Raw genomic sequence first — 24,266 nt, forward strand, 5'->3', positions numbered from 1 at the left:
TCTGGGTTGCTTTCGCAGCTTGACGACATCAGCGCTGGCTTCGTGCTTCTTGCGTCATGGGTGCAGTAAGGCTGCTGATTCTCAAGGGCGACATATCTCTAGAGGCTCAAGCGAGGAGAGAGAATGGGGAGGGCATGGTCAGCTTCTCTGTCCCTGTTACCAGGAAAACAAAAGCTCTTTTAGAAACCTCTTCCAGACTTCTGCCTATGTTTCCTGGATCAGGCCTGTATAAGATGGTCCCTCCCTACCGCAGGGGAGGCTCTGAAAGCTCGCATCTAACCTCTTCCTGGTGGAGTGCTGTGGGGGGGCTGTTACCTCCTGCCCCCGCGCTCTGCCCCCACACTCCTGGCCGCAGAGCTGGGCTGTCACGCCAAAGCCCTTTCTCCAGGTCTGCTGCTCAGTCGAGACACTCACATTACAGACGTTTTGAATAAACATTATCCAGCATCTCCATAGGGACAGTTTCTCTTCTTGAAATTTTATATTTTTCAGAATAAAAATTATTTACCTTTTTTTTAGGCTGACTGAATTTTGAAGGTGTAGGTTGTGTGCCCCTCCCTATCTTCACATAAAAATATAAAACAAAACAAAAATTAGTGACTGAATCCTTTTTATATTAGAAATTACTACTAAGATAGGTTTGTTTCTGGGAATTTCCTATAATATTTTTCAACTTTCTGTAGTAAAAAAAGCATAATACATAGTTAAGATAATGAGTTTTTGCCTCTTTCCATTCTAATTATTATGTCTTAACTGATGGTAAATGAGTTTGTTCTATGCTCATTTCCTAAGGGGTGGTTATCCACTGATTTCATTTTCTGGAAAATAAAATTATGTCACAATTCTTGGAAACTGCATATTTATTTATTTTTTTGGTTTTGTTTTTTCAGAGATGGGGGTGGGGTGAACAGTGGGTGAAGTTAAGGTCATAATTCTCCATTCAGTTCTCAAATACATAACCATAATTTATTCTTTGATTCTTCTTTATATTTGAGGTGAATTACATTGAATTTTGTAGAGAGAAAAAGGATGAGATACGGTGACATTTTGAGCTGGACAACGTCATCCACATCTTGTAGGCGAGGAGCCTGAGGCCTAGAGAGGTTATTATGAAACTTCCTCGGGGTCAGTAGACTAGCGCACGGCGGGGCTGGACTGGAGCCTGGCCCGCATTGTGAGGAGGAAATCCCCAACGGTCTACCCACTTAGGACAGATCAATTTCTTTTAATATATTTAAATGCCATTTTATCAAATAAAATATACTTCTAGATATCACTTTTTTCAGCTTTTTGTTGCAACAATCTTTTGTATAGGAATTAAGAAACATTATTGAGTATAAGCCATTCTTTATCTGAGGCCACACGTTTTGATTTCTTTTTTACCAAATCACTTTACCAGAGACGTTATCAAGTAATATTTATCTAAGTAAGCTAAATTCAGCCATGTCATTGTCAACCCTAAACTGCTGTTGACTAATAAACAGATGGACTATTCCATTTCGACCTTTCTAGTCTGAATTTCAAAGTATATCTTTTTAACTAATGACATTGAGGTGTGGTCTATCTACATATTTGTGTGTATAGCTCTATTTTCAGCGTCCTTTTTTTGAGTTGCATAATTAACCAAGCAAAATATTTCTAATTGGATTTTATAAGAAAAAGGAAAGTAGAAAAAAAAGAAGTATTTATACATCTACCATTGTAACTGTTGTCAAATACTGTGTTCTTGTACCTTAAAATTTTATGGCTTACTGAAAATGCATGAATTTTAACTTATGCAAATATTCTTTCTCATTTTCTTATATATTCTTTGTTTATTATAAAAATATTGCCTTTGACCAAACCGAACAATTAATTCTGTTGGTTTCTTCATTTTAGAGTAAAACTTGAATTCATTTATTTGTTCTATACATCGATAACTACAGTGTCAAAGCTAATATTCTTCAGTGATCAAGGCAAATTAGTAAAATCACATGTATGTTGGTATTTCTGTTATTAATTTTTTTCTTTTTGTTTCAACTTGTAAAAGTAATACATTCTCATAAAAAAGCTATGGGAAATTCTCTAAGTAGGAAAATTTTTAAACTTCATAGTTTCACTAATCATTTTGGTGAATTTCCGTCCAGTGTTTTTGTCTGGACACAGATTTTTTTTTGGTATGTATATGGTTTTAATCATATGCTGTATAATTTTGGATCATGAGTTTCTCACTTAATTTTGTAACATAGCCTTTTTCATTATGAAGGATGCATTAGACATCACTGACTATAACACAATCTCTTTAAGCATTCTGTTTATTAGACATTTAGATTGTTTCTACTTTTTCACTCTTAAAAATGGCACAGCTGCGAACATCTCCATGGATAAGACTTCTAGGATTATTTCTTGAGGAAAGATTAAGTAGAATGACTAGGCTTAAATGTTATTGATATTTTTCAGGCTTATGCAAACACATCGAACATTTCATACGCTGGTTTATTAGCAGTATTTCCTTTTTTGTAAGTTGTCGGTTTCTTTGCCTAACTTATTTATCTATTCGGATTATAGTATCTTCCTGATCTATGTAGAGGAGTTCTTGATATAATTAAAGAATTGTGTATCTTTTTATTTTGAAAATATTATTGTATTACAAAAGTAATTCAAGCTTATTGCAAACTACAAATTCAGATAAATTAATGGAAGAAAACAAAGATCATCTAGTGAAAAAATTTTAAAATATATGTAAGAAAAGTTCCTAACAAAAAATCGTATTTTTGAATGCTATTTTATAACTAGATTCCCCCCAGTAGATAGATACCTAAAAATGACGTAAACAAAATTGTTCAACTACATAGCATTCCATTACTATAATGTGTTTAACTAGTCTTTTATTGATGTATATTGATGTTTCCAGTTTTCTTTTTTTTTCTTTTTTTTTGAGGAAGATTAGCCCTGAGCCAACTACTGCCAATCCTCCTCTGTTTCTGAGGAAGCCTGGCCCTGAGCTAACATCTGTGCCCATCTTCCTCTACTTTCTGTGTGGGACACCTGCCACAGCATGGCTTGACAAGCAGTGCCATGTCCGCAGCTGGGATCTGAACTGGCGAACCCTGGGCCACCGACGCGGAGCGAGCGCACTTAACTGCTGTGCCACCAGGCTGGCCCCTTCATTATTTTTATAAATGATACGTCAGTGACAATTCTTTGCATAAATCTTGGTATGATATCTGATTATTTTCTTGGGATTAATTCTTTGGAGTGGGAGAACTGGAAGGGATATGCATTCTTTAAAAACTTATGTGTATTTCTAATTTACCACAAACTAGTTATTTCTGTCTAACTCTAGGTGTTATTTTATTTTTCATGTTTGCCAATCTAATGGGCAAAAATATTATGTGATTGTTTTAATTTGCATTTTTGATGATTAGCAATGGTCAACATCTTGTCATTTATTTAATTCTAAAGTGAATTTTGTGTTCCAGTTTCATTGGCGAATTCCAGTTGCTCATTTGTCTTTTGAATTCATCACTTTTCTATTGATTTATGCTCTTTGTCATAACTGTTCAAACTATTTACTCCCAGTTCATTGTCGATGACTTTTGCCATACAAAATTTTTCTAGGTTTCTATATTTTATTTATATAAAATATTTTATATTTTACTTATTTTCTATTTCCTATATTTTTTCTTTTATAGTTTCTAGTTTGGTTGTCATATTTAGAAAGACCATTGTCTCCATAGAAATATTGACATATGTTTTCTTCTAGTGTTTTATAGTTTTGTATTTCAGTCTTAATTTATTTTATACTATTTGAAATTTATTTTCGAATAAGTCAGGACTCCTGCTACCATAATAATAATCACTAATGTTCATTGAGCTCTTATTACCTTCTTTTGTTGCTCCTAAGACACACTTTTTTTTTGCCTTTTAGGCTTTTACTTCCTTGAAATCACTGTTGGTCACGTGTCACAAGCTGACACTTGTGACATAGTTGTTGCCAGCCCATATGCGAAGTTAGTGTTGACTGTTGATATTACTATCATTTCTTTTGAGATATGTCCTTGGTAAACTGTATGTCACAATGTATTGGGTCAGTCTCAGCTTTTTTTTTAGTAAAACAATAGGAAATATTAGAATGCATTACACATAGCAAGACTAATTGTTTTGGGAAACTTGTTTCAGTTGTGTGTATGTGCGTGTGTAGAAGGAAATCTCTTTGTGAAGGTGCTGGCCTGTGGTGTAAACTGTGTTTCCTGCTTTGTCAGCCACCGCTGTCCAGAGCTTGTAGTGATGAGGCTGAAGACCCTTATGGAAGATTGTAACCACTACTGACAAGAGGGGCACAATGGCAGGGGCTGGAATGTGGCATAAGTTCAGATTTCTAGGCACCATTTCTGTGTATCTTCTGAGGATCTTCACCCTCTCGTTCTGCTCCTAAGTCCCACGTTGACATGGACACTTGTCTACCTGCTACTCTTCCCGAAGTTCTGGGTTCTCTCCTTGGCAGATACACCCATTGGAGTTAGTGATGCTTGGCCAAATTTTTCTTAGATCTCTGCTTCACATGTAGTCGTCGTAGACAGTGACTTGCCCCAGCCTCCTTGTGTGGGAAGCACACTCAGTTAAGAGAAGGCAAGCTGCCTGCTGCCCAGAATGGGCAGCGGACTACGTAGTTTATAAAGTTGTTATTCCCAGTTGTTACTTACCGCAAACCCATTGGACTTTATCATCTTTACTACATGGCTGTAGAAGCTAGCTTTCATTTTCTTCTCGAAGTCAGCATACTGCGTTTACTTTGCCTGGTTGAATACCAGTCAGTTTTCCATTTTATAGATAGTTTTTTCCTTCTAATGACTGAAAGTATGTAGCTATCACCTGATTAGATAAATTCTAATTTAGTTTTTGAGAAAATTTAATTCATCTTTTTTAATTCGTGTTTAAGATTTCCCAATGTTTTAGAATGTTTGATATACCTCTCTAACCCATGTATAATATTTTCGTGTGGTTTAAGTAATAAAGGGAATATTTACTACATGGTAAGCCTTTTTAAATTAGCAATTTAAAGCTATCTTTCTGTGTTCTGAACTTGGCATCTGAATTTCATGTACTAATAATGTGTGGTTTTTACAAAAACATACTTGTCAATACTTTGGTTTTTTTATTCAGTTACCTAGTAGCAGAAAATAAGAGGAGAGATTTGTGTTCATATTGGATTAATTGTTATGACTTTAAAAGCAGGAACTTCCTCATGAGAGGAGTATAAAATGATGCAGCCACACTGGAAAATAGCGTGGCAGTTCCTCAGCTATTTAAACAGAGTTACCATGTGATTCAGCAATTCTCACTCCTAGGTACACGGCCAAAAGTAATGAAAACGTATGTCCATTCAAAAACTTGAACACAGATGTTCACAGCAGCATTATTCGTAAAGCTAAAAGATGGAAACAACCCCAATGCCTGCCAACAGATAAATTGATATACAAGGTGTTATATTTATATATACATTTCCATACAATGGAATATTATTTAGCCATAAAAAGTAATGAAGTATTTGATACGTGTGACACAACGTAGCTGAACCTTGAAAACATTATGCCAAGTGAAAGAAGCCAGTCACAAAGGACTACATGTTATGTCATTCCATGTGTGTGAAATATCCAGAAAAGGCAAATATCTAGAGGCAGAAAGTAGATTGGTGTTTTCCTAGGGATGGGAGGATAGGGGAGGGGCTTAAGGGGGTGATGGCTAAGGGGTATAGAGTTTTTATTGGAATGATGAAAATGTTCAAAAATTGTAATGATGGATGCACAGCTCTTTTTAGTGAATATATTTAAAGCTATTGAAGTGATTACTTTATTTAAATGGGCAATTTGTATGGTTTGTGAATTATGTTTTAATTTTTTTAAAAAAAGAACTTTTTTGTGTAAGAATGGCAACGTAAGGGAGTCAAGAGATTCAGTTTCTTTCTGTTCTGTTTTGTGAACTTGAGTAAGTCACACACCCTCTTTCATCCTCAGTCCTCTTGTCTTGCTAATTTTTTTAGAGCCTTCCCAACTTTAAAATCTGTGATTTTAATTTGGGGGGAAACGATCTGATTATAGCTGTCAACAAATATGCATTTAGACGCACTGATTGCTCTTATTCAATGGTTTCCCGGATTGCAGGCATGCTGGTTTAGTGGGTCTAATGGCGCTGCCCTCCTCTCCCTTATCATGGCTTCTAAAGGAAAGTCCATTGTTTGTTTATATTAAAGGCAGCATTTTCCCAACATTACTACACAGTGCAGTTCACCTCATTTCTTAGCCCAAACAATACATGTGGTGCCACTGAGTCTGCTGGCAGATAGCTTTAGTTACTCCTTTGTAAAACAAGCTAAGAGTAGCCCTTGTCACTGCAATGTTAGTCAGAGTATCTCGGCAAATAACCACAGACTTTATTTATAGCAATGTATGTTTTGGATTATAACATTTTATCTCTTATAGATGTAGTGTATTATTTGCTTGGTTACTTTATAATTGTGATCGTTGCATGCCACCCACTGTAGGTTGTTCTGCAGTGGTTATTCTGACCACAAATTAAGGAGTTATTTTTCTGTGGTTTAGTTATACACAAGGATTATATTGCAAGAGTTGCTGGAGCCCAAGTTCTATAAACAGTTTTTTGGGAAGAAAGTCTTTGTCTCAGAGACTGACTAGATTGTTGGTACTCAAAACATTAGAGGACAGAATTTAGAGGAGCAGACATAACTTGTTGATCATAAAATTGTTGAATACTGGGCTATAAAATGTGACATGAGAATTTGCCAAGTGCTCTGCTTATTGGTATATGGCAGCACCCTTTTCAAGACGGCGGAATTGTAGGAATTTTCCTACACCTAGACCAATGGTGGTTTATACTTTTTGAAGTTATGGGCCCACTGGAGAATACAGTGAAAGCACATTGTCTAGGAAAATCTACACGTGTATGAACATACACACATTCTGCATATAATATTAGAGGGTTCACAGATTCCCCCAGCACACCCATTAATCTTTAGGGACTCATGAATGTAGGTAAAAACCCATGACCTGGAGGTCTGGGAGCGAGATAGGCTTGAGCTTCTGGAACTGCCAATGGTGATAACCTGGAGGTGGAGCTGTATGTTCCTTACGGCAGTGTATAATATATGCAAAGTGTTGCTGAACTTGCTGGAATATAGAGGTTGTTCCCATGATAAGCACCATAGGAATGCATCGCACGTGCCTGGCTCTTTTGTTTACTGCTGTATCTAAGCACATATATTACTATTTGTTTGATAAATATTTATTGAATGAATGAAAAGTTCTGCAGAAGAGCTGACTCTTGTTACCAGATGTCACTGTATTTTGTTTCTACCCTTTCTTATTAGCTGGTATTTTAGAAGCAAAATAAGAAAAATAGATAAGAATGCATCTAATAATGATGGAACATTATAGAAGATGCTCATTTTATACCTGAGCACAAATTTAGTTTTCCTGTTGACGTCTCACCTTGCAAAGCCATAATTTGTTTTCCTTTTGCTGCAGATGACCAACTTTTTCTGTCACTCTCTTGTTTCCATTTCAGATATTGCTTTGGTAATTAAGAAAAGGCAGGATTTGTAAAAAGTTTTTGTACTGTTTCTAGTTATTTTGAAAAGCTACAGGATTTCTTGAAATATATTTTTGGCTGAAAGTTTGGTTTTATAAGTAGTGGGAATTTTGTTCTGTGAGATTTTATTCCAGATTTTTCAGTTCTTTTTCTATACATTTAAAAAATAATGGCCCACGGCCCCATGGCCTAGTGGTTACGTGTGCACACTCTGCTTCGGGGGCCCAGGGTTTCGCTGGTTCGGACCCTGGGTGCGGACATGGCACTGCTCATCAGGCCATGTTGAGGTGGCGTCCCACATGCCACAACTAGAAGGACACACAACTAAAATATACAACTATGTCCCGGGTGGGGGGGCGGGGCGGGATTTGGGGAGATTAAGCAGAAAAAAAAAATAATAATGGCCCAAAGCTAGGCTTAGTATTAAAATCTTCCTTCTTTGAAATTCAAATAGATATCTAAGATTTCCAAGTTGTTTCTGCCTCCCTAGCAAATGACTTCAAAAGGCAACCCCTCCCATATAAATGACTTTTTTTTTTCCTTAAAAAGGTTTACTACATCATCCTTAGTCACCTTTTGATAAGTAAATGAAAAGAAGTTATGTTGAAGTTTGTATATAAACTACTATATATTTTTTTGGTTTCGTACCACAACCAAGAAAGAGAATTCTTGAATTGATCAGCTGGTTCCTGGTCTAAGAGATAGGAATAACTTCTAACCAGGAAGCTAATATTTAATGACCAATTTCTATGACCAGGCAAATGCCTTAACGTGCATTAATTCATTAACCCTCGCGACCATTACATCAGACACACACTGTTATTCCTAATTTACAGTGAAGGCAACTAAGGGCACAGAGAGGTCGAAAAACTTGTCTGAGGTCACGTGTTACTGACTTTCTCGTCAGTACTTGGCAGAGCCTGGATTCCAGCATTCACAGTCTGGCTGCAGAGCCTGTACTCTTGGCCACCACTCCAGACTGCCTCTTAAACTCTATAATCAAGAAAGAATTAATGCTCGGGGCAGTCAGGGAAGGCTGCAGAGAGGAGGTGGCATTTGAACTGATTTCTAAAGAATGAGTAGAAGTTCCCTAAGTAGAGAAGAGAAGGCATGTATGGATGCCCAGCAGTAGGAAAGGGTTGCGTGTTGTGGGGATGGTTGTGAAGGGAAAGTGACTGGATGAGACTAGAAAGGGTGGGTTGGAATCAGATTGAACTGACTTATGTTCTGTTCAGAGAGCCTGGGCTTTCTATTATAGAACAATTCCGGAACACAAATCTGGGCTGGATATCTCAGCATCAAGGGGGGAGTTCGTTAAAAAGGCAAATTTCTAAGCTCCCCTCTCGGTTATTCTGGTTCAGAAAGTTTAGGATGAGGACTAGGAACCCTGGGGGTCTGATGGACAGGCATGCTTGGGGACCTCTGCTACAGGCTGCGAGGAAGTGTAGAGACGTTTAAGCAGGGGTGTGGTGCAATAAGGACAGCATTTTGCTTTAAAATGGAAATTAGTGAAGCTAGTGTAATATATATGGGAGATGTGGAGGCAAGCAGATCAATTAGGGAGCTATTCCAAAAATTCAGAAAAGAGGTAAGATCTTGAATTAAGACTGTGGCATTGTTGGTAGAATTCAGGGGACTGATTAAAAAGATATTTCAGAGTAAGAATTGATAGGTAAGTAAGCAGGAAGGAGATAGAAAAGAGATCAAGGATTGTGTCAGGATTTATAAGCTGAGCAAAGGGGTGGATAACCATTCTTTCCCTGAGCGATGAGCAAAATCATTTTGCCAGAGTAACTTTACTTATTTGAATCTGTGCAGTTGAGATAATATAAATGGTGTGTATCAGATTATATGAGTTGAGGCCGGGCAGAATGTTCAGTATAGGAAACAGAAACTCAAGGTAGTTCATAAAGGCTCCAAGGAGAGGAAGCTTAGTGGTTCTGTCAGAAGAATCTCTGCCTGGCCAAGGGCAGAGAAAGTGGAGAGGAAGGATTGGATTCAAACATGACCTGTCAGCTTCTTGGGGCAGTGCTGGCCACACCTCTGTGTTGTACACTCTGCTGCTGCTGGAGGAAATTAACCCTCCACCTCTTTGCCTGAGGCCAAATGCCATCCTGTTCCTCTACCCGAGGCCTCAGGCAACACCCTCAACCTTGATGATCCAACCTCCCGCCAGGTGCGGGGTGGTGTGAAGATCCCATCAGAGAGCGTGTCGCTTGTGCGCAGCACTTGCTTCTTGCTCATGCTGAGTGCCTTTTGCAGCTTCCAGCACACAACAGCACCCTTGGCTACCCAACCACCTAAGCAGCGGTCTGTGTGCAGCCCTGGTGAGGCCATGTGGCCTTTTCCACCTGATTAGAGCGGAGCAGGTGCCTGAGCCAAGCTGGAACCCATCCAAGTCCCATCCCCTGGAATCTGGAATTGGCAACAAGAGAAAGATGATTAGTCTCCTCACATGTGGGGCGTTAACATGTAAATTCAAGGGCTTTGAGCAGCCGTGTGATATGCCACGCAGACTGGAAAACACAGAAAGCTGGTTCAAGGAAAGAGGAATTATGCAGACCTGTGGAGAGAAGAGAGGTGAGACTCGCGAGAGGAGACGGCTGCTCGAGTCTCTCATGGCTTCTCAGTGTCGAGGCCCAGCCCTTCTCGAAGCTGCTCTGGGTTTCTTAAGGCACCCATGTATCCCTATCATGAAGTCATTTTCTCCCTCTCTCTTCTTAAGGTAGTTTAGGTTAATTTCTATTTCTGGGAGCCAGTACTTCCTGCTCTCACTTTCCTTCTTGGTGTTGTCAGAAGATATGCTGCCAGCACGTGCTGTCAGGCACACCAGCCTTACCATCTTTGAAAAGTACTTAGTCTTTAGACGACATACTGGGATTCAGTGATTGGAGGCGCAGCTCAGGCCTTCATATGTCCAGGCCTTTGGATTGAACATTACCAGAATCAGCACTTTAGAGTGGGAAACGCAGTGGTATGCATTCGAACACAAATTTTTAAGTCCCAGGTACATATCTGGTATATCTCTAAACACTTAGTTTAAGGTTCTGATTTTTACTATTCTTTCCCCTCCCCTTTTCAAATGATGGTTGCCAAGTTTTGTAGCCGCTTGATGAATATGGAGAAAATGGCACTTATTTAGTGTCTTAGTCTGTTTGGCCTGCTGTAACAAAAATACCACCTACCTGGTGGCTTAAACAGCAAAACATTTCTTTCTCCCAGTTCTGACGTCTAGGAGGTCCCACAGTCTGGGCACTGGCAGATTTGGGGTCTGGTGAGGGCTTGCGCCCTGCTCATAGGCGACCGTCTGCGTGCTGTGTTCTACGTGGTGTGAGCAAGGGAGCTCTTTGAGATGTGTTTGATAAGGTCACTAATTCCACTCATCCGGGTTCCACCCTCGTGATAGAATCACCTCCCAAAGGCCCCACCCCCTAGTGTCACGTTACCTTGGGCGCTGGAACTTAACACAAGAATTTTGGAAGAGACTAACATTCAGTCTATAGCATTCAGGACTCAGGATTGCTTTAAATGCATCTGTGCAGTTGCTTAGTGGTTGTTTAAAAAAGGTGTGTACATCAGAGTCAAAGAATCATAATCGTATGCCTTTAAGATGGAAAATTTTAAGATGCCAAACTAACGCAAGCAAATTATACCTTGGGATAGCCCAGTCAAGGAAGGCTCCTGATAAATATAAAGTGAGGTAGACGGAATTTATTATAATGAAAGAATACAGGTCACATTTTCATACATAACGTACATGTTTATATACTGTGCTAGTGAAGTATTCTTTTTATGAGTGATGACAACTACAGCCAGACAAACTGCAGGCCGTTAAATAAATCAGTTCACAAAGATTTTAAGTGCTTTATTAGTTTATATGACGCTGTTATATAGTACATTTGAGCAACTCTGCTGATATTTATATATTTTTCATGTACTTTCCAAATTCCATTATTTCTTCTTTGACTCATGTTATATAGAATCTGATTCAGATTTCCAAATAAGTGAGATTTTTTAATTATTAGTTTCTAGTGTGATTGTATTATGATCAGAGGAAGTGACACCACTTTTTTGAAATGTGTTCAAACTTCCTTTTCAGTCTAGTCTTTGGTCAGTTTTTGTAAATGGTCCATTTATAAAACAATTTTGATGGTAGATTTGTCTTTTCTGCTAGTAATCCTTTTAATTTTTACTCAATAAAATGAGACTGACCACTTTTATACAAGGTTAGAATTTTCCTATCTTCTAGGAATTTTCTCCCTTTTTTCCATTATGTAGTGGCCCTTTGTATCGTAGACATGTTAAAAGAAGCTCAAGTTTTGCAAAGCCCGGCTTTGGTGCTCTATTTATTCTTCGAGTTCCAGCTCTGTTTTTGTTTTCTGTCTTTCTATAATCAATTCTAAATTGCTGACTCAATGATACAACTAAAGAAAATGTTTTGGTATTTTAACCACTATGTTTCTTTCTTTTTAGCAGAAGCTTTGGTCAGGTTACTCATTCTAACATACTGCTGACTATGGAAGTCTGTTACCTTCATTTTTAATTTAATTATAATCAGGATCATTCATGAATTTTTGTATATGTTTATAAGTTTAGATTTTGAAAAATAAATTAAGCCAGAGCCAGATGGAATGAACTTTTAAATAAGTGCAAAATTTTACTTCAGCTGCTAACATGGTTCTTGCTTGATACTGATGTTTCCTTCACCAATACCATGAAAGATTTAAAAGTGGGGAGCCATTTGAAAATTATTAAAATGAGGGACATTGTTTTTCTTTTAAGTAATCACTTATATGCTTAAAGCATCCATCCTTTAGGCAGTACTTTTCATTAATTAACTTCTTTGCATTCTCAGAATCATTACAGATATAGTTAACATGTAAGATTAAATTCATAAACATGAAAATAATTATGCTTATGTGGTGATGAAGATTTATGAAAGCAATTAAACAAAACATTTTTCTTTATGACTCCTCCTAGACTAGATGTGGTCAGCAACTGACTGTTCTTCACAAAGGATGAAAGGATATACGTTAAGCATATTTTAATTCATGGTATATTATCGTTTATGAGCCTCCTGTGGATATATGGTTTGACTCTATGCCAGAACCCTCTAAGAAAGTGACTTCTTTCCATGGGCAAGATTGAAAGTCAGAATGCCTGGGTTTGCTTACTTAACAGTGTGATCTTGAAGAGTTCCTTAATGCTTTGTCTTTCAGTTTCTTTACTGGAAAAATAATAGTACCTTAGATAAATCATTTAGAGTAATATCTGGCCCCTAGAATAGCAAGTAATTTAATTAATGCTTGCTGTTGTTTTCTCCCCTGGGAATAATTATTAGGCTGTACATTGATGTAGATTTTGCAAAAAATTCGTCATACACATTTTTAAAAGTTTGAATATTAATAGGTTTTATATATAGCTATATCACATATATAGCATCTGTAAAGCTTACATTTATCTCTTTACTAGAGACCACTAAAAACAACCTTTGGGTAAAGGGGATATCCTCATGGACTCAAGGATCAATGATCTCAATCATCTGGTAAGAATTTTCCTGGACTCACGAATAGAGCAGTGACCTTAGTGTAGGAGTGCTGGTGGTATTTGTGATGTTAGTAGTGGTTGTAGAATTGTAGTAGTGGTACTCACAGCAATGGGGGCTACACTCATCATAGGCAATGGTACCAGGTCCTCTTCTAGGTGTCTTACGTGGGTTAACCGACTTTGTTTTCACAGCAACCAATGAAATGCATACTATTTATTATCTCAATTTTTTTTGAATAAAGAAAGGATGGACCTCCCATTTTACAGATGTAAAAATTAAGATATGGAGGGGTTATACAAAGTAATGAGCAGAACCAGAATTTGAACACGGTATTCCAAAACATGTATGCTTAGACGCAGATGCAATTCTGCCAAGGTGTTTTTGGCTTAGTGCCAAGTGACATTTCATTCAGCATGGGAGTTTGTCCTTTGCTTTAGCTAGGTTTTCTTGGCCAGTATCAAGCAAACCAGTTTAAGCCTATGGAAGCTGTCTGTTTAGAGTCTCCCCTGAATTGTCTTAGAATTCTATTTTATCCCTGGGTTTGGTTCCTTATTGTTATATCCCCATTACCTTGAGGAGTAGACATGAAGAGAAATATGTAGATACTTGGGGCAATGTGATATTACTATACCAGGAACGAAATGCCCCTGCCCGCCTTGCTAATGCCTCCTCACCTGCTGTCTGGCCCTGTCCCCGTGGCCTCTGTGGAGTCCTGGCCCGCCTTACTTTAGTTGCCGACTTCCAGCCAGTCCTGCTGTCTTTTTGTGCCCAAAACAAGCCTTTGAAAAAGAAATATGACAAATATGACAAAGAAAAAGCCAAACGAACATAATTCAATCAATAACTATATTAATACCAAACTAATGGTGGCTTTTCTGGGCTCTCTAAATAATGCCTTCTTTGTTTTTTAACTTAAAAATCACTGTCCTCCTGTAAGTGGGGTGGGACGAGTTTTATCTAGTGACTTTCCAGTTCTCACTTGACCTGTCATGTGCATATGGATCCAACTGCCGGCCACAGGGGAGAGCGTGGAGCATTCTCCGCCTTCACTTCCTCGGCCCTTAGCCCCCATTGAGCTGCGAACAGTGGCCGAGGACAAAAGCTGTATACACTGTACAAACAGAGCTCCAAAGCGGCAGTACACTGAGTCATTCTTCGCTCTGTGTGAGAACTGAGGGGGACTCTATTCACGTCCTTTGTGCTGGTGTCTGTCAACAGCGCTGTTTGAGGCAAGGCCTATTGTGCCGGCCAGTGTTTCTTATTGACCTAAGTCTGTGCCTGCTATGTTCCCAGGGTCGAAGTTGCGAGTGAGAGAATGTTTGAAAAGGGGTAATCATAGGCTAAATGCATTTTGCTGCATTGTCATCTGACCTATTAAATCTATCTGTGGTCTGCCTTCATGCAAACAGGTGATCATATAGTCACAGCTGCAGCTGTTGACACCTGGTTACCGCCCCCATAGGAAAAAATAGGTGTGTTTTGTCCTGTGTCTAGGTTCTTATATGCTGGACGTTAATGATTTTTAACTGAAAGTGGATAATGGGTTAGGAATACTAAAAGATCAACAAGGTGGATACTCTGAGCCAGCCTCTGCCGCAGCTGTTTGCATGTATTTTCCTTTGATATCACGGTGCTTTCCCATGACTCCAGATTGAGTAATCTTGGTCCAGTTTTAGTTTTTAAGGAGTGCGAGGTCAAGATAATTTTTATGTTTCCGTCCTCTACGATCCCGTCATCACACTAAGTCACTTAGAAAGGGCAGCCTCTCCTGACTTCGTTTTGCTTGCCTGCCTTCTGATTTTACCCACGGGTCTCACCGACCGCTCCCCCAGAGGACGGTGGTGTTTGTAAGAGGTCCATGTACCCCAGGCAGGACAGGTACATTGGGGTGAATTGAAGCTTATGGCTATTAATTATGTTAGTAAAGCCTATTCTTTGTAGTTTCTTCCAGTATTCTAAACAGCAAAAATTATGAATAAATCAGTCCTGGAGAAGAGCTACTTTTCTGTTAGTAGAAGTAAAAAATGCGTAGAAATGTTTTCCCGTCAAACATGAAAATCCATTTACCACTAGAGTACTCTATACATATATTTTCATTCACCTCCACAATTCGTGATTTAACAATATTCATTAAAAGCCTAGTAGGTGATAGACTGTGCTAGGGATTGGGGTACAATTTAAAAGTAAAAATCTGTTGTATTAGTTTTTCTGATTCACACTGTCACTAGTAGCCTACGACGTGTATCAGGAGTGGAACTGATGCAGGAGACAGAGAAAAACAGTTTGAAGACCTTGTAACTTCAAGGTTTTCCTAAGGTTTTGGCCCTTTCTGTCTCCTACCTGTTTTGATTCAGCGTCTCTCTGAGTGGATAGTTACCAGTCCCATTGGGACCTCGATGAGAGAGCACTCAGGATGCCTAAGAGCCTGGATTCTGCAGCCTTTTGAGCCAGGTCCTGTGAGCCCGGCTCAGTTCGTGCCTTCCTGGTGTGGGCAGCTCAGAGTGTGCTGGCTTCGTTGCACTGGGCTCTTCGAGCTCGTGGTGGTTTTGCAAAGGGGAGCAATTCATCACCTCCTGCATCCTACATGCTGGAGACACAAAGATGAAGAGCATTAAACTCTTACCCTCAGCGAACTCAGATTAAATGCCTTGCTTTTTACCATCCTCAGCACAAGCACAATTTTGAAAAAATGGCATAGTGAGTGAATCTAATAGAATAAATAATACAGTAAAATATCAAAAACTGAATGTGTTCTGCCTTTGAAAATGTGGGCCAATAACGAAGAAATATTCTTTCCACTTTAAAAATAATATTTCTTGTTTATGTTCCTTAGTAAAGTTGGCATCTTCTACATGGAACACTGTGTGGAATTAAAATATTTACTAAAATGCCTACCGGTAAGTCACTATCTTAACCCTTAGAAATGAAAACTATTTTCAGATTCTTATAATGAAATCTTTTTTTTTTTTTTTTTACAAATAATGCTTTTTTTCATGTTGCTGTTTCATATACGGAATTATTTTGACAGATACTAAGTGTAACCACTTCAAAAGGGTTTTCATATTTGTAAGAAATAACAAACCATATGCCATCTTGCAGAAGCCTTGATTTGGAAAGAACATGGCTCTTGGCCAGCAATTAATTAGCCGCTCTTTTGTTTTGGCCATATTGTGGTGCTGTATAGGTGTGACATTTTCTGTCCTCACCAGATAGAAATATTCCCGTGTGTCTACTATATTATTAGGGAAAGCTCAATTTTGGTGTTATTTTTCTACCAAGTAATAGGAATTCTAAGTGCAAGTAATCAAAGTGCAAGAAGAATGGGGAAAAACTATTGGGATAAAATGGGAATGTGAATTTGGCACTGGATAGCTGAAAAGTGACTCCTGTCACTTTGGTCCATTTAAAATTGCCTCATTGTTAAGAGAAAGATGGAAGCTGAACATCTGTAGCAGATGTCTGTCGCTAGAGAACATCGAATGAGAAGAGATTACTTAATTACGTGTTGGGTATAGTGGGACACCCTCTTGTCAGAAGGACAGAATAATTAGCCTGACTAATCGATTTCCTGTGTTTCTCTTGAATCCAATTGAGATATTCTTAAATTATGTTGAAATACAGATCTTCTCTGATACCAGATTGTGTGGGCTCAGTTAGGTTACTCGGTGTTTCTCTCATCATGTAAGTGCACTTGCTTCTCATCAGAGCAGAATTAACTTTGTATGCAGGATATAGTAGTTAAACAGAGTTATGGGCCTCGGGTCTAAAGATTGCAATCAGGGAAGGCTGTCCTCAACAGAGAGCTTCCTTTCACCCGTTTTGACCATTGTCACTGCTTCCCCTCATTCATCCTCGTTGCTGTTGGTCTTAGCAAGAGACCCAGAGACACTATTGCTTTGCTTACAAATAAGGTTTTCTGTTTGATCTTTTCATTTTGTAAGAGATAAAGCACCTAAATCTTAAAAGGGTGCTTTCTTTTTTAATGAACAGCCATGGCTCTGGGAATTTCAAAAGCTCTATACTGTTTTGTTCATTCAGTAAAAGGATTCACAGCAGACATTGTGGTCTGAATACTTGGGTTTTTTCTTAACGGAAAATTATTTCCCTAAGATTTAAACATGATTAAAACGTAGAATTCTTCTGCACTCTGCTGCAAACCCTAACAAATAAAACCAAACCGCACGTGTATATTTTGGAGTCGTTTCCTGAACCCTAGCCTTAGCTGTTGAGTCTCTCCTCCTTCACAGTGAGTTCTGGTGGCAAGTGCTGGGCTGTGGACACCTGCACGCACCCGCCCACGCTCGCCCTGCTGTGTGTTGGTACAGTCCGGTGCTTATCTTTATCCTTGGGGAAGTGAAAGCATATCAAAGTGCTTTGCAAATAATTGTAGGTGGGTGCAGTGCAGAGAGGGTTAACCATCCGGCATTTTCAGTGGCTTAATTAGGCTCTGGCAGAGAGCCAGGATGAGGAGAAAATGGGACAACCGCAGAAACCAGTGGGTTTCAGCATCTTGGCAAGATCGAGAGCATTCAGCAGCAGTCTGTGCTTGTGCCTACCTGTTGTGGGAAAAGTGAGAGGCGGTTCAGACGAGGGACAGAGCGGCCGGGCATTTTCCCATCCAGCTTTCCTATTTGTCTTTGTCTCTTTAAAAGGGAGGCAGGAGTGCCTGTTATTAAGCACGACCTCTGCGTCATTCACCGCGCAGGGAAGAGCCCTGTGGACCGCACCGGCCGAGCTGCGTACCCGTGAGGCAGGATGTGGTCCGGCTGGAGGTTTGGGAGTGACCCACCGGAGGTTTGGCAGGCTCGGCAGCTTCAGTCCGTGTTGAGCTCAGTGGTTTTTCGAGACAGGAAAGGACTCTGGTTGTTGTTGTTATTGATAAAATTAATATTGATCATAAGATTATGAGCCTTGGAAATAAAACGTTATTATAAATGTGTTATTTTTAAAAACTCTATACTAGTTTTGTGAAGTGTACAAATCTAAAAGATGAAGGACTGTGATTCATTATTTTCTACTTGTCTTACATTAGCTGAGATAAATTGATTTGCTGTTTGGACAGTTCATAACTCGAGTTTTTAGGACTAAAGCTTCTATAGTAATTTTCTCTTATACCAAAAGCCCATATTGAAATGTGCTTGAATTTCTCTCTGCTCAAAATTATTTTTGGGTAAAATGATTTCAGATGGGGAAACTATTTTGCATTAGAAATCTTCTGTCCCCTTTATTTAGAGTTAGACTATTTAATCTTTCAGGATGAGATCCAACTTTAGAAAACTATGTACAAAAAATATATATAACTTAAAATCTTATAGTTCTTAGAAAAAACTTTGAGTCTTTTTATTGAGTATAGCCAATTTTCCTATAACTCTTAAAAAAGTAGAATATCCTGAGATAACAATTCTATTTTTTTTCGTGTTTTATAGCTTTTGTATAACAAAGATCTCCAGCCCTTAGCCTGTGACCTGTTTTTTGAAGCATTGCTTAATGTAGTACTATTTCACTACCATAAGAAAATTAGCACTATTTTGGAGCTGTTTTCCTGCTATAATTAAAGTCAGATTAACAATAGAATGTCGGTAGTCCAGTCAGCTTTGCTGCAGTTGAAATAACACACTCCTGTACATTCTAATGCTTTATAAGCTCACATGTGACAACAGGACAGAATTTCATTTTAAAATCTGTTTTGTAGCTCCCGTTGTTAAAATGTGTACTGCTGTTATCTACACCACACATTTATTTCGGTATTTATTCATTCATAGACAGTCTTGTAGTATTTCCTTAACTCATATAGTCTCCAAAACTAGATCGTAACCCCACGTCTATGCTGAAGGCAGTGCTGGTACAGAGACCCCCAGTGAACCCTCATTAACTTCAGTTCTGTAATTTGCTTGACTCCACTGAGCTGAGCAAACCAAAGTAGTTTTGGTATGCTTGGGGGTTCAATTTGAAACATTTCTTAGAAGATCTGATAAAAACTCACCCTGATTCTTTATACTGGAATCCGGTGTCTGTGGTGTTGTGCACGTGTCCCATTTGTCAGTGTCTCGGCTGTGTGGACAGCATGGAGTAACGGGCAGCTGTCAGCCTCTCCATCAGTTGGTGTTGATCCCTGCCCATCCGCGAAGACTCCGACCTTCCTTTTTGCATTCAAGAAAAACTCGACAAAATCAGTTACTGACTCTCTCTTAGTAAATGTCTTTAAAAAATTATGTACCAAGTAAAACTAACTAAAATAAAAATTATTTTTAAAATAGTCCTCGAGTTCCTCTGAATCTCATCCTTTTCTCCTTCACTCAGGGAGCTCTTTTTATGTTATGCTGCCTGCAGGAGATTTTCAAAAGTAATGAGAACACGTTTCTCTTCTAGTTCTTACTTTTGAAAACACTATAAAAGATAAGAAGTCATAATCTAACGTGGATGAACCCTGAAAACATTATGCTAAATGAAAGAAGCCAGTCACAAAAGACCATATATTGTATGATTTTATTTCCAGGAAATGTCCAGAATAGGCAACTCCATAGCTACGGAAATAGACTTGTCATTGCCAGGGGCCATGACGGGAGGCACGAGGAGAGACTGTAATGGGGAGAGGGTTTCTCTCTGGGGCGAAGAAAATGTTCCAGAATTAGATTGTGGTGATAGCCGGACAGCTCTGTGAATATACTGGGAATCACTGAATTACATACTTTGAAGGGGTAAATTGTGTGATAGTGAATTAGATCTCAATAAGTCTGTTTTAAAAAGCTGTAGTAATGGCAAAGACTGTAGATTTTTAAACAATGATTAATATTCTATGCTTGCAGTTAACCGCTTCCAGAGTACCCGCTTTAGAGTAATATGTTATGTCTGAACTAAACCGTAAGCCCAGCTTGACTTTAACAGCTTGTAATGATCCCCACGGTATAGCAGAGTTGATCTCTACGGTCCTGAACGTTGACTGTTTGAAAGACTCTGGCTTCCTGGGCCTCATTATCAGCAGAGTTAAAATGCATTTACTCAGCAAGTGTTTGTTGATTTTCTAGCGTATACCAGGTACTGTCCCAGATGTTAAAGAAACAGAGATGACCAGAAGTGTAGCTCTTGTCCGCCAAGTCTCATCATTAGTACAGTGGACGGACAAAAGCAAAAGCACGCCCCGAAAATGCGGCAGTGTCGTACTTGATGTCATAAAGATGTGGCTATTCTTTTACAGCCTACCAGGATTTGGGGGATGGGGAAAGAAAGTACTGTGCCCTGCCTCAAGATCTTTCTTTGAGTTTCTTCAAGGACAGGACTTTGGTCTAAGTTGGAGGAAAAAGAGAATGTGCCAGGGCGACAAACGCCTTCTAGGCAGAGAGGTGAATAGCTTATGCCTGGGCACAGGGGTCAGGGGAGAACAAACAAGACAAGCCCAGACCATTCCGGAACTGCAGGTGGCCTGGGTCGCATCTGAGCTCAGGTTCACGCGGCAGCTCCAGCAAAAGGAGAGCTGTGCCGGGAGGGCCCCCGCACGCCCGTTTCCAGGCTTTGGAGGCTCTGACGAGTCCTGTAAAGAGCAACTCTGAGAACTGTTCATTTATTATTTTTAATCTAGTTAATTTATAATCACCCACTATGAGTGCAGAAAGGAATTAGGAAGTATTCAGTCCAGGCTTTCACGTTTCAGATGAGCAAACTAAGGTCCAGAGAACTCTGTCCACAGTCAGATAGTGTGAGGCACACCCAGGACAGAAGCCTAGAACTCTTGAGTCCCATACCACCAGCTTTGGTCCTGTATTGCTTGCCTTTGGGAAATCAGAGGCTGAAAGGTTTAGTAGCACTTGTAAATATTAGCTATTTTTAATTTTCAGAGACATTTCTAATACTGTCCAGTGATAACTAAGTACTAAAAAATTAGCCTCCTTACCTGTGGAATGTCGACTTTACACATAGGACAAATGTTTCCACTGAAGCCTTTGTTTTGCAATTTGATTAGAATCATAGATCTGTAAGCTATATGATTGTTTTTGTTTTAAGCCTCTAAGTTTTGAAGTGATTTCTTATATAGCAGTCGACAACTGGCACAGATTTTAGTATGTGGAAGTGGAATGCTGCTATAAAATAACCTGAAAAGATCGCATCGCCTTTGGGAACCAGGCAGTGGACTGAAGCTTGTAAGGACCTTGATAGGTTGGCAGAAACCTAAAGGTCATCAAGAAGCCTGTCCGTGAGGGCTTAAACGTTATTGGAAATTGAAGGAAAGGATTTATTTGTTATATAGTAGAGGAAAGTTTGGCAACATAATCACCTGCAATAAAACGGAACACAGAAGATGCACCTAATGAATCAGATGCTCTAGCTAAGATTTCCAGGCAGAGGTTCAAAGTGCCACCTGGTTTTTCCTTCCTGTCTGTAATAAAATGAGGAGAGAAGAGAGATGAGCTAAAATACAAGATGTTAAATATAAATTAGCCATGACTCACTGGGTTCAAAAATCAATTTACTTGGGGCCAGCCTGGTGGCACGGTGGTTAAGTTCACACGTTCTGCTTCGGCGGCTTGGCGTTCGGTGGCTCGGGGTTCGCCGGTTCGGGTCCTGGATGCGGACATGGCACTGCTTGGCAAGCCATGCTGTGGCAGGCGTCCCACATATAAAGTAAAGGAAGATGGGCACGGATGTTAGCTCAGGGCCAGTCTTCCTCAGCAAAAAGAGGAGGATTGGCAACAGATGTTAGCTCAGGGCTAATCTTCCTAAAAAAAAAAAAAACTGTTTGTTTTCTCATTCTCAGCCTCTCCAGATGGTAGATGATTCTAAAAGTAAGACATGGCTGTGGGCAAAGATGAAGTCCAAAGGTGCTATCAGGAAGACATGATCTACAGATGAAGTCAGATGTCGCTGTAAACCCCTTTGTCAAGACCTCAGAATGATTTAAGATGGTGTCTTACAGACCCTTTCAAACAGACAAAAGGCCCTCTTAAGACTTTAAGGATGTGCCTCACAGATTTTCTTTCATTAAGTAGAGATTAAATAGAGCTTCTAATAAGATGTATATATACAATGGAATACTACTTAGCCATAAAAAAGACAAAATCGTCCCATTTGCAACCACATGGATGGACCTTGAGGGTGTTATGTTAAGTGAAATAAGGCAGACAGAGAAAGACAAACAGCGTATAATTTCACTCATATGTGGAAGATAAACTAACTTAACGGACAAAGAGAACAATTTAGTGGTTACCACGGGGGAGCAGGTAGGGGGTGGGCACAAGGGGTGAAGGGGCACACTTATATGGTATCTGACAAATAATGTACAACTGAAATTTCACAATGTTATAAACTATTATGACCACAATAAAAAAAAAAACAGTAAAAAAAAAATAATAGAGCTTCTAATAGTCTTAAGGACATTATTCCATAGCAGTTTTCAAGGTAGAGAAGTACTTATCTCAACAGGATTTATCAGTATGGCTTTGGTCGAATGCAGTGAACCCCAATATGACTCAGAGAAAATTCGCAAAGTTTTTAAGAGAATTGTAGTGAAGGAAACACTGCCGGCTTTGGCTAAAAGGTACTGAGAGAGTCTAAAATGAAGAGGAGTCTGGACCCCTGGATTTCTAAGGGGAGGAAGCAGGCTGAGAAAACTACTACTGAGCTACATTTTATGAAAAAGGAAGGAGAGTTTACAGGATGGAACCAAGAACCCAGAGGGTGGAGAAGAGCCCTAGAGAGTCATTCCCAGACAGTAGGACTAAGCCCTCATGAAGCAACTGGCAACGCTGGCTGGATCTCAGACTTGTGTGGGCCAGGATCTGCTGTGTGCCTCCTGCTTCCCCCTTTGTAGCAGAGTGTCTGGAGCAGTTATCCATGCCCGTCCCACCATAGTATGTTGGGTGGTCTGTGTAGGGAGGCATGTAGTTTGTCTTGTTAGTTTATAGGTCTTCATATCAAGAGGAATGGTAGTGAAGGATCTGCTCCCATGGAACCACACTCAAGGAACCTCATCTGCCCCTGAACTTGATTTAGACAATAAGCTCTTGGACCTTGAACCTTAACCTGATGCTGTCATAATAAATGGGATTCTGTGAAGATCTTCGAAGGAGGGAATGAATGTATTTTGCTTCTGAGATGAGAGTCAATAATTTGTGGACAGCGTCAGACTGTGGTCATTTTAAAACACGTCCACCTATGCGTAGATGTTGCTCCCATCTAGAGGTGGGGTCTGTGTGGACTTGCCTCACTCACTTTTCACGAGCAGAGTCCATGGAGGTGACTGAGGAAGTGACTAGTTCTGAGGCTGGCTTGTACGGCTATACAGCCTCTGCCTCGCTCTTTCTCTTTTGTAATTTAGCCCCCATGCTCTGAGGAAACCCAGACCACAGGGAGAGGCCAAATGTAGGTCTTCTAGGTGACAGCCCAGCTGCCAGCATCACCTGCCATGCCTGTGTCTGAGGAAGCCTTTGAAATGACTCCAGCTCCGGCCACTGTCTAATTGTTGTAGGAGAAACCCTGGGTGAGAAGCGCTTGCTAATTTTGTGTTAATAAATTGCTTGCTCGGCATAGTCATTCATTTTCCTTGGCAGTTCATTGTGGGGTTTTTTTGTACCTTTTATTTGAAGAATACCATACATCCAAAAAAGTGTACTAATCCTAAGTATATAGCTCAATAAATTATGCCAAAGTGAACACACATAAGTAACCACCCCCCAGTTTAAGAAACAGGAGATGCATTCCTAGGACCTCAGGTGACTCGCGTGTGCCCCCTCCCAAACACTACCTCCTCTCTCCTTTGCAGAGGTCACCCCTATCCCCACATCTAATACCACAGAGGAATTTGGTTGGTTTTTAGCTTTATTTGAGTGGAATCATGCAGTAGGTGTGTTTTGCGTCTGGCTTCTTTTGCTAGCCTGTTGAGATGAGCCATACTGCTGTGGGTAACAGCAGTATACTCATTTTTGTCACTGGAGACTAACCTATTGTGTGAATATGCCACGACTTCTTGTTGGCTAACATCTGGGTTGTCTCTTATTTTTGATGATTATTGCTGTTAATCTTGTACGTGTCTTCTGGTGTATCTGTAGACATTTCCAATGAGTACATATATATATGTAGGTGTGAAATGCCGGGTCTTAGGGTATGTCTATGTTCAACTTTAGAAGATAATGCCAAAAAG

At 39.6% G+C, this 24,266-nt stretch overlaps 1 protein-coding gene and 1 long non-coding RNA gene across 2 annotated transcripts in view; both read left to right on the plus strand.

The window, feature by feature from the left end:
• The window catches only part of MRPS28 (mitochondrial ribosomal protein S28), a 101,006-nt gene that overhangs the window by 36,536 nt on the left and 40,204 nt on the right, over positions 1 to 24,266 (plus strand). The window lies entirely within an intron of this gene.
• On the plus strand, positions 11,054 to 22,474 carry LOC139085012 (uncharacterized). Its single transcript, XR_011542970.1, has 4 exons — positions 11,054 to 11,153; positions 13,060 to 13,132; positions 15,969 to 16,032; positions 21,885 to 22,474. It is a non-coding gene; the product is annotated as an uncharacterized lncRNA (long non-coding RNA).

The sequence above is a fragment of the Equus przewalskii genome, chromosome 8 (assembly GCF_037783145.1).
Source record: "Equus przewalskii isolate Varuska chromosome 8, EquPr2, whole genome shotgun sequence".
NCBI classification, from domain to species: domain Eukaryota; kingdom Metazoa; phylum Chordata; class Mammalia; order Perissodactyla; family Equidae; genus Equus; species Equus przewalskii.